Genomic DNA, 12,069 nt, shown 5'->3' on the forward strand with positions numbered 1-12,069 from the left:
CTAAAGTGACAACCCTTAAATGAAAATTTTGGCATACAATTTATTTTGAAAGAATTTTCCAAAGTGGCAACACTTAAGTTAAAATTTTAACACTAAATTTATTTTAAAAATATTTTATAAAGTGGCAACCCTTAAGTTAAAATTTTAACGCTAAAAATATTTTGAAAATTTTTTCTAATATGGCAACCCCTAAGTTAAAATTTTAACGCCGAAAATATTTTGAAAATTTTCTCTAATGTGGCAACACTTAAGTTAAAATTTTAACGCTAAATTTACTATGGAAAAATTATATAAATTTAATTTTTTTTAATATTTTGTCAGGTGGCAACCCTATTTAAAAATACACTCTAACTTTATTATACTCTTGCAACAGGTTGCTACAGAGTATAATAGTTTAGCTCAACTATCTGTTGTTGTTATCACCTAAACTAATTGAGGGTTTACACAAGAAAATTAACGGGAGCTGAAATCTCTATCTTTCCGTACTTCGTCATTCCAGATGAGAGAAAAGATGCTTAAAGTTCAATTTTCTTTGATGCTTAATTAATGAGTATACATTCTTATTATTAGTTGAAACTCAGTGAAACTTCTATACTGATAGTAGTAAGTCTGTGTGCCAGAAATATGTTGAATCGAGTTAATACTTCCCTTAGCCCCATATACTGAATATAGTGTTTTTCGAATTTCCGGTTGTCCAGGAGTTATGTTAATAAAAGGGCATCTTTTTCTTATAACGGTGCATTATTGTGCTTAGAATGAGTAAAATTGAATGGAAACTCCTCCTAGACCGCATAACTAACAGGCCAAGCCTTATGTATCTGAAGGTATTACCCCGATTGTAATCCTTGAAAGTTGTAAACTTATGGATTTTCGGTTATAATCGAACTTAACACTCCCTTACTTTTTTTTAAAAAACATTTTTCATTCGAAACGAGTTTTTTAAAGAATTTTAATTCACTTTATTGCTTATGATATTGGAAAATTCAGTGCAAAAGACTTAAGCGACAAACTTCTTATGTTTTTACTCTGAAGGTACATATTTTGTATTACTCAGAAATAATTTGCTCCTAATGTTGCGGCTTTTCAGTTTGGAATTTGTTCGCTTGATAATTAATAATTCTAAACTGAAGACTTAATTTACAAACTTGAATAAATTTTTATGAAATTTTTCTTATTTCTTATTAATTTTTTTTCCAATAAATTTTATTACCACACGGTTCCAGTATAGCAAAATTGTATAAAAGCTCCCAACAATGCCACATATTGTGTAAACAATTACTTATTTTTGCATTAGTATGTCATTTCTTATATAAATCCGTAACTTGTTTGTGCTAATTATGCACTTCAGCTGTCAACTGTCCAACTTATACAACAAATAACAACTTCATGATATAATAGAATATTTTTATTACTTGCAATAATGGCTTTTTACACGCGCAAACATAAATACCACTTCAATGGCAATGCAAAGAATGTGCAAACATGACACTCAAAGCCAACAACAAAACCAAGTACAACTCTGAGAACGGCGCACGAACCGGCGGTGGAAGCTGAAAAGTATACAAAATCAATAATTAAAGAAAACTAAAGCACTGGACTCGTGTGTGCTGACATGTGAACAGCGGCAGTCAATCGCCATAAATGCGATGCGATGCGATGGGAATGCAAAGCCCGGGCAACGTCTAATAAAGGTGCCTGGGAAAATCTTCAACGAGAATGTGATTAATTTTAATTTTCTATTATTGATTGTTTTTCTCGTTTTGTGCTTGCGTTGATTTGTGGTTGTGCGCCGTCAAACGATTGCAACTGACCACAGACGCAGTCTCCTCCTCTCTAGTGCTTCTATGTAGAGCTTCGATGTTGCCATATTTTCTGTTTTTGTTTAAATTATTTTTTAATTTTTGAAATTTTCGCATTTTTCAACTTACTTGGCTTGCCGCCTACCTTGACAGCGGCAAATTGGCTCTGCTGCGAAAACCGGCCGCCAAATAGTTGCCAAGGCAGCGCATTCCGCGATTTGTTGCTTTTTTCTCACTTTTTCTCGTTTAGCCTTACGGTTTTCATTGATGCTTCGCGTGCGCTCACACACATTCGCGCAAACGCCTGCATGAAAACACCTACTTATTTGCGTTGACTTGAACACGCTTGCGGTGCGCTTGTGGCATGCCGCAAGCATTTACAACAAAGTCTAAGCAAAGATTCTAGCGTATTCTACTCGTTTGCTTACATAAGCTTGATTTTGTTGTTGCGAGTGTGTGTGTGAAATTTTTGCAGGTGGCTTGAATTGACGGCAGCAACGTAGTTGCTGACCTAGTTTTCTCCCGATATGTATTTTTTCATAAAATATTTGCGAAGCAGCGTTGGCATGAGCATAGAAATATTTATGGATATGCTTATACATAAACATTTATTAGCACATATATAAATATTACGAATTATACATACATATACATATGAATATGCTTATGTATATAAGTATGTATATGTATTAAGTTTTGTCTGATTTACTTTATTATAAAGTTATAAATATGCTGCAATATTCACTTGAATGCGTTAAATGTAGTCTGCGTTCAGCGTTTAAACAATTTGGGGTTGCCACATCGTGTGAAGAAATGTTTCGCTATAAATATTATAATTAGAATTTTTTTTATATAGATTTTATTTTATTTTTATTATAAGTATAATTTAAGTATATATTGAAACATTTAAAAAAATAATCGAAAAGGTTGCCACATTGAATAAATGTTTCGGTAAAAATATTATAACTAGAATTTTTTATAAAATGGATTTATTTTTTTTTAATTTGATAAGTATATTGAAACATTTCAAAAAATAATTGAAAAGGTTGCCGCATCGTATAAATAAACCTTTCGCCACAAATATTATTTAAATTTTTTTGTAAGTAGATTTTAAATCTTACATTCTTTTAAAATTTGGTAAGTATGTATTTTGAACATTTTAACAACAATCGAACAGGGTTGCCATGTGTGAAAAATGTTCCACTTTAAACTAAACAGGCGTAAATAAAGCAGTTAGGCCTCAAGTGGAATTTTCGTTTGTTATAATAAAGGTTCGAATTCTACATTAAAAGAGAGTTGCCACATATTTGAAAATTTTAAAATCTTTTTTCATTGCAGAAGCTTAAAGAGTAATGTTTACAATATTTAATATTGCTTAAATGCTTTTTTATTTAATTTTTTTTTTAACTGAGTTTGTTCTGTATTACTTCAACTAAAAAACAATTAAATTTTTGAAGTAAAAATAAAAATTTTATATAAAATAATATTAATTAAAAAAAATATTTGTAAATTTTTATTTAACATACATATATTTTCGCAAAGAGTTGCCAAAAAAATAAATTTTTACATTTTTTTTTATTTTTATTTTTACTTTCTTTTACTGCCAAATTTTTTGTTATAAATTTTTTTTTTATTAAAATTATTTTCTTTACAATTTCTTTTGTAATTTTTTTATTTTAGAGATATTTTTATACAGAGCTGTCAATTATGACGAAAAAATTATAGTTTTTGGTATTTTAAATTAAAAATTTTTATAAAAAAAAATGTGTTGTCAATTTATATTGCAGAAATATTTAAAAAATAAAAATTTTATATAAACAAATTTTGATTAAAAAAATATTTGTAAATTTTTATTTAACATATATTTTCGTAAAGAGTTGCTAAACATTTTTTTTTTATATTTTTTTTACTGCAAAATTTTTTTGTTATACAAATTTTTTTATTAAAATTATTTTCTTTACAATTGGTTTTTTTGTAATTTTTTATTTTAGAGATATTTTTATACAGAGATGTCAATTATGACGAAAAATTATAGTTTTTGGTATTTTAAATTAAAAACATTAATAAAAAAAATTGTGTGTCAATTTTTATTTTAGAAATAATTTCGTACAGAATTAAAAAAATATGTTTTTTTGTTTTTTTTATTACAAAATTTTTTAATTAAAATTATCTGTTTATTATATTTTGTTTTGTATTTTTTTTTTACTTTAGAATTATTTTCGTACTGAGTTTTCAAAAAATAATAATTTTTTTTTTATTTTACTTTTTTTGTTTTTTTATACAAAATTTTTTTATTAAAATAATATTTTTATTAAACTTCTTTTATTAAATTTTTCATTAAAATGATTAATATTTGGTATTTTGAATAAAAAATATTTTTTTAATTTTAATAAAAAAATTTTCCAAATTTTTTTTTTTTATCACAAAACTTTTATATTAAAATGAATTTTTTACTAAACTTATTTTATTAAATTTTTTTTACTAAAATTATTTTTTTTTATTAAAATGATTTTTTCGTAATTTTTTATTTTACAGATATTTTCCTACAGAGTTATCAATTATGAGGGAAAAATTATGGTATTCAGTTAGCATATACTTTTACCCAAAATGTATATTTACGAAATTGTTTGTTTTACTGATAAAAATTGCCTTAAAAACTCCAGAAATGGTGATAAGATTGCTTGTCTAAGCAGTCTGAGATTAATAAATGAGGAATGCACCGCGACCTTAGGTCTATTGTGCTCTTCTACGCAGTCTAAGATAAAAATATTTAACTAATAATCATAATATTCTTATAATATTCGTATTATTAAAATTCTTAATTTAAAAAGCTTTATACATTTTTCTATTTAACATTTGACCAACCTTCGAAATTAAACTAAAAAAACAATAATTTCCCTCTTCCTATTCGCCGGCATCGAGTTACCAACTTTCTCGCGCTTATTAACAATCTTTCAAAGCAATAAATTGGTTCGAAAACTTAGCAACTAAAAAAAATAAGAATATTCTAACGAATTTAGGGCACACAGACGTGCTACTACACACAAACAAACACACATAAATAAAAATTATAAATATACTAAACTGCTTTACACTGCTTGCCCAAATACTTTTATTTCTCACACTTGCTTGATGACTTTTAATTGGCTTTGGAAGCTGCGACACAAATGAAGGTCGCTCTTTTCGGACTCACTTCTGGCTTGTGGCAAATGCTAATGTCCACGCCAGCAATGCTGGCAAGCTACTTAATTATTACACCCATAAGTGTGCTAAGCTAATCGATATGTATACATACATATGTATACTATATTTACACACAGGTAGTAGTTTTGAAGACATGTGTAGTTTAAATAGATTTGGGTGTAGAAGAACGAGCGGCATTTAAAATAGCAACGGAGACATTTTTTTTCAAAAGTGAAGTTAGAAAAATATGTAAATTAGTGTCGATTGGGTGACATACATATATGAAGTGGAGAAGAAAGCAATGGAAGAGGTAAAGAAGGAAGGTGACTGAGGGGAGTGGAAGGTATACATATACACGTATATTTACTAAGGTGTGTTTAGTTAGAAATGCCTATAACAGATATGAATTTGTATAGGTTAAAGTACATGTTTAAGCTTTTGAGAACTTTCTTCTGCAATGAAGTAAGGAATATAATCTTTTAATACTATCTTCTTAAGAATATTTTCTTTGTAAGCTCATTAGAAAACAGTTATTCACAGTAGGCAATAACTTATGAGCTCTGCTTTCCTCAATTTAATCGTTAACATGAGTGTGATTATAATAAAAATTGAATATTTTGAATCTCACGTAGCTTTGATGTGTTCGGTTGAAAGTGGTTGTTGATAGGGCAACTGTAGTGAGAGCACCTAAGTCATTAGTAAGGCGAAGCAACTTTAATAATCAATTTGGTGATATGTAACTCAACTAGTTTGTGAATTAATTTCATCAATATAGGCTTATTTAGAATTCTTTAGTTGACGCCAAGTAAAATTTCATATGTAGACCCAATAAAATGATTTTTTGGTTCAAAAGGGCATATGCATACATATGTATATAGTAGAGCAAATTCATGTTGCTCTTTAAAGGAAAAGCACTGAAAAGATCAGAAGCATATAATATAATAATTCTTATGAAATTTTTATTGCTATACCAATCGATTTATTATCGCCCTTTTCATAGCCTTATTTACAGACATATCGTCACCTAAAATGTAAAAAAACGTAACATCTTTTTTCATATGTGTGCAAGCAAAGAGTAAACGACATCATAGAAACCACTCATATTACAACAAAATTTAGTGTTTTGGTTATAAAATGGTTTTATATTGGTTATATTTGATAGCGGAAGCTTAAAATTTTATGCATAAATATATGTAATATTATCCAGTAAATAGTAAGCAATAAACAACTGAATTTTAATTTTTTTGATGATACGTTGTTTTAAATTTAAATGTGATGATTTGTAGTTTTAGAAATGAAAATAATATTTTTATATGTCAAAAATTTTATTTTTTTGAATTTTAATTTTTTTGATGATACGTTGTTTTAAATTTAAATGTGATGATTTGTAGTTTTAGAAATGAAAATAATATTTTTATATGTCAAAATTTTTATTTTTTTGAATTTTGAGGGAACACCACTTTTGCTATTTTTGTTCAAGTTGAATCTATTGGCTTTGAATCCTTGTCAAATAGTTCAGTCTACATCATAAAAGAACAGATTTCAGAAGGTGGACTCGAGCGACTCGTTAGCTCTATTGGTTTAGATTCACTGCTTCAAGTTGATCTTTGGGCAATTAGGTAAAAATACCTTTTAAAGGTGATTTGAAAACGAATTAGCCTTTTTCAACGTCACTTCGAGCCCAATTTTCGCCCATGTCTCGCATACGATATTGGAGTCAACTGGTGGCTTCATGAGTTTTTGGGCTTTCCAAAAGGTATTTTGCTTGCTTGAATTCAGACACAACTTCTTTATATACATTTTAGTGTTCAATTCTTCTTCGCATGTAAGCGCAGATAAATTAAAATAAATAGAAACCGTCAAAACAACATTTTTTTTTGTACAGACGCCTATGAAAAAGAAAAGAAACATTTCAAAAACAATGAAAACAATCAAATTTTAACCGCTAATATGTTCTAAACGGCCATGACGGAATATTTTTCAATTAGTTTGAAGTTTGAAATTAAGAAAATCTACGAAAACTGTAGGGTGAAGAATCTCTCCTTTACAATCTAAATCAATGTTTAACAACCTATTTTTTAGAGTACCAAGCGAAAAAAATTGATTTTTTGTGACTCGCCATGGCATATAATAGACTATGATTGCCTCAGTTGAACAAGTTTTTAGCTTTTATAGACATCGCTGGCTGCTTGAGTCTTCAAATCGAATTTTCCTTCTTTCCTCAAATACGCTGATATTATGTAAAGCTACGCTAACTAGATGGCTTCAATATCATTTGCAAGTTTTCGATAAGTTTGCTTACTACCAATTAATATTCAGCCCCAAATTGCCTAGCACGCTTCCGTTTCCACTTGAACGCTGCGCATTTATTGAGCAATAAGCCAAAGTGGCACTCAATGCAAAGCTGTTGCTGCGCAAAATGCAATTTAGAGAGCTTTGCGCTTTTAAAAAAATAATATATATATATATATATGTATGTAATTGCATATCATAAACATTATATATATATAAGTTTATATTTTTAAATGCATTTAAGACAATATATATATACATCTCAAATATTTTCCTACCTTTATAGTTAGTAGTTTATATATATATACTTATGCATTTATAACCAACTGCTTCACTATCAAAGCAATCCACACCAGAGCAATTAGTTACAACGGTACTTTATTGTTAATTACCACCACACTTTTGCTTCCTGCAATTTGATGCCAACAAACGATTTTCAATGCATGCAATGAAATTTAAATGGAAATTACATCGTTAACACCAATCGCTCGAGTGAATGTGCGAGTTGGAGTAAAAGTGAAGCAAATTACAAAAACAATAGGAAATAATGAATGAAGCATTTATTATTGATACAGTTAAACTGACATGCACATATGTTAACACATATTCATGTATAAATATAACATATATGAATATATAAATATAACATATAATATATATGAATATGCACGCAGCAGTTTGACGTAGAAAAAATAATACAAATCCGCGAATTCCAATAGAAAACTTTGAATAATGACCTGCATTACATATTTTAAACATTTTTACTTTGGCTAATGGCCTCGCTGATTACTTAATTAGCTGGTTTAACAAATAATTAATAGCTTTTTTTCGTAAATATTTTTTTTTGCCTTAAATAATATTGAGTCATTACGCGAAAATTGTGCGTGTGAGCTTGCCTACTCAAAACTCAGGTCCAATAAATTGTTGCACGCACATAAAAAGCGCTGTAATTGAAGATTTCTTTAAGTAAAGATATTTATATAATGAATATTTGTAACAGTACTTTGATATTTATGCGCAATTTCAGGTATGATTGGCTGGTAATAAATTAAATACCCTTCACAGGTGCATTTCTGTTAGTAACTATGTGTTCAGTTTGGAAGCTATATGCTATAGTAATCCGTTCTGAACAATTTCTTCGGAGATTACATTGTTGCTTTAGAAAATAATCTCTACCAAATTTCGTGAATATATCTGGTCAAATGTGAACGTTTTCCATACAAGCATTTGATTCCGATCGTTCAGTTTGTATGGCAGCTATATGTTATAGTGGTCCAATATCGGCCATTCCGACAAATGAGCAGCTTCTTGAAGAGAAAATGACGTTTGCAAAATTTAAAAAGGATATCTTAAAATCTGAGGGACTAGTTCGTTTATATACAGACGGACGGACAGACAGACGGACATGGCTAAATCGACTCAGCTCAACATACTGATCATTTATATATATACTTTATAGGGTCTCCGACGCTTCCTTCTGGGTGTTACAAAACATCGTAACAAACTTAATATACCCTGTTCAGGGTATAAAAAGAAAATGCCATACAAGCCACCAATGGAATTTGTGAAGTTTACGGAGTTTATTTATTTGGATAGAAGAAATACGAAACTACTTTTTAGACTACCCAATACTTTGTAAATACTTTCCGAAAAAATTTAGATATACCATTCTCTATGACTCATAAAAACAGATTCTCCAAATTTGTGAGGAAATAAATAGTTTTTGTCTCGCCTTGAGTTCACCTGTCCATAAGTGCCATAACCAACCACTAGGCCTTCTGTTATTGCATATTAAACACCTCTATCTGCATTACCTTCTTATTCTATTTATGGCCATCTGTGTTTGTTCTTGTTGTTGTTTGTCGGCCGCTGCAAACGGCGTGCGAAGTGTGATTTCCATTTCAATTGCTTAGAAAACCGCAAAACTGCGCTGCTGCTGGTGGCAGCTAGTAATTCACAAGCAAGTACAACAATAAAGGCAACAAATAATTATTTTTCTAAAGTGCAACAACCATCATATGAGGCGCCTTGGCGGCAAATGCAACAAAGTGCAATTATTATGTGCACCAAACTGCTCACATGGCTTGCAATGAAAAGTGCTTATTGTTCGTGCAGTGCAATGAACCTACACCAACAAATATAAAGAAATAAAATAAAATGAGAAAATTAGGTGTATGGTGCAAATGTGTGAATCCTTCGCAGTTTATTTGCGCACAATTTCAATGCGCATGCGCCAAGGCAGTCATAAGCAAATTGACTTTTATAGCTAAAGAAGCCTTGATCGGTGATTTTTTAGGCTTTTCTTGATTTTTCTATGGTGTTTATTGTTTTTTTTGTAATATTTGTAAAATAATTTATTTATAGTAGAAGAAATAATTCTCTTATACGTCAGATTTAAATTGTTTATTTCTATATAGTGACTGAACTATAACAAAAATGATTTTTTTTTATTTTTTTCCGACTTGAAAAATACAAACTTTCATGGGCAAAATAGTCCATTAGTTTTTGAGTTAAAGTTCTGAAATTTTGCATACGTGCTTCCCACCAGAAGGAGTTTGTTATTTATCGAAATCGCCAATCTACGCCTACTATTGAGTATGGCTGCCATACAAATTGTCAGTTCAAAATTCTTGTATGGAAAATTTTTTTATTTGGCAAGATATTTTTACCAAAATTGCCACAGTTTATTATTTAAGACAACTCTATATTCTCCGGTTATAAGGTACAGATCAGACCATTATAGCGTATAGCTGCCATACAAACTGATTATTCAAAATCAAGATAAATACCTTTTTATACCCTTATATACTATAAAAAATGCATCGATGTGGGGTATTATAGCTACGCTGAAGCTAAAGCTAACATTTTTATTGTTTTTGTAATAATTAAATACACTTGTAAATTATCCATAAATATTTACAATAAATTTCGCATTATACACTTATTTATTAAAATTATTTTTACTTGCAATTATCAAGCAGCCTTTCATTTTTATTACCATTTTCTCTATACTACATACACTTATTATTAATTTCTTTTAACCAATGTTTACTTTTAGTAAAAAGAAAAATCGCCGCTCAATTGCACAATTATTTGAATTGTGTGATTTTCATGCGATTTCCTTACATTAATTATTTAGAAAAAAAAAAAAAATATTGTTGTAAATTAATTGCTATAGTTTGCAATAAAATATGTAGCATATTCATTATTATATGCACATACGTATTTATTACTCATAGAAAGTGAAAACTGCTCGTACGTGCTTGGGCAGCAGTTTCTAATGAAAGACTTAAGACACGAACCCGAATGTACTTCTGGTGTATTATATGAGCATAGAAATTAAAATTGGTCACTTTCATATTTATTACGCTTGATTCGCTTTAACTAAGTGCAATTAAATGAAAGTGAGTTATAACTGTTTGTTTAACTGTATTTACGTGTGTCTAAACAGCGACAATTGTCACTGAACATTTATGTAAATATGTGCAATTATAAATGTTATACAAAAATTATTCCAACGAAACAATTGCTTGGTGAATTTTTGTTCGACGAAAGAGTATATCGTTAGCTAAAATGCAAAATAACGTAACATCAGTTTTCATAAGTTTATAGAAAACGATAAAAAAACGATAAATCATTAGAAACCACTAATATTGAAAAAAAATTGAGTTTTGGTTATAAAATATATTGGTTTTATCTGTCATCGGAAGCCCTAAATTTTAGGCTACATATCTCTGAATCGTAAGCAATAATAAACTCAATTTCGATTTTTCATGATTACGTTGTTTGTCATTTTAGGTGACGATATGATTAGTCAGGAATATATGTTTTTTCATATATTTTTTTTATAATCACATTATTATATTTTTTTGAAATGAAATTACTCGCTGAAATACGTTATATGTATTTATTTCTTTAAGCAGAAAATACCGAGTTTACTTTTGAAATATATTTTTATTTTTTATGTAAATTTTAAATACATTTTAGCTGGTATTTTATAAATATTTTTTTCTTTAATAAGCACTATTTAGGTGGCGTCGGTTATAGGTTGTTAATATGAGATTTTATGTCTCTGGCTATTTTATATATTTTTTTTTTTTGTAAATTTTGTTTTGTTAGTTTTTTTATTTTTATTTTTTTTTAACTTTTTTTAAACTTTTTTTAGTTTTTTTATTTTTTTTAAATTTTTTGGAGTTTTTTTTTTAATATTTAATATTTCATTTTTAATTTATTTTTAAGTTTTTATTTATTTTTTAATTTTTTTTTTTAATTTTTTTTTAATTTTTTTTATTTGCATTTTTTTATTTTTTATATATATTTTTTAAGAAGATCTCAGCTAAATGATGATTAATACCCAATTTTGCTGAAATAATAACCATTTGTCGATATACTATATTCTCAAATAGTAAACAGTACTGTTTATTCGATATTACTACAGAACAGGAACACCCCTCAACATACCATTCTGTAACTCCACTAACTTAATTATTTAGTTATGGCCTAGCGCATTCCTTTGAAGTAGAAATACTCATAGATAACAAAAAGTGTTAATATCGTCCAGATCAATATCAAGACTTATACAAGTTGAGCTCCACATAAAAGCCTATAATCGGTCAAATGCTCCTCTTCTTACAATGTGCTTGAAGGAAAGTAGCCTTAACAGGTGTAAGCGGCTTCTTCAGTGACACGGGGTCAACTTTCAGTGGCAGTATCCTTTCTATAGATGCTAATATTTTCAGAAGGTTTTAATAAAATATATACAACAACAAAATCTACACAAAAACTTCCAAAGACT

The 12,069-nt window shown here is 28.6% G+C and overlaps 1 protein-coding gene across 5 annotated transcripts in view; it reads right to left on the reverse strand.

The window, feature by feature from the left end:
* The window catches only part of LOC105227463 (uncharacterized), a 93,586-nt gene that overhangs the window by 58,799 nt on the left and 22,718 nt on the right, over positions 1-12,069 (reverse strand). The gene's annotated exons all lie outside the window — the stretch shown is intronic.

The sequence above is a fragment of the Bactrocera dorsalis genome, chromosome 4 (assembly GCF_023373825.1).
Source record: "Bactrocera dorsalis isolate Fly_Bdor chromosome 4, ASM2337382v1, whole genome shotgun sequence".
In the NCBI taxonomy this organism is placed as follows: domain Eukaryota; kingdom Metazoa; phylum Arthropoda; class Insecta; order Diptera; family Tephritidae; genus Bactrocera; species Bactrocera dorsalis.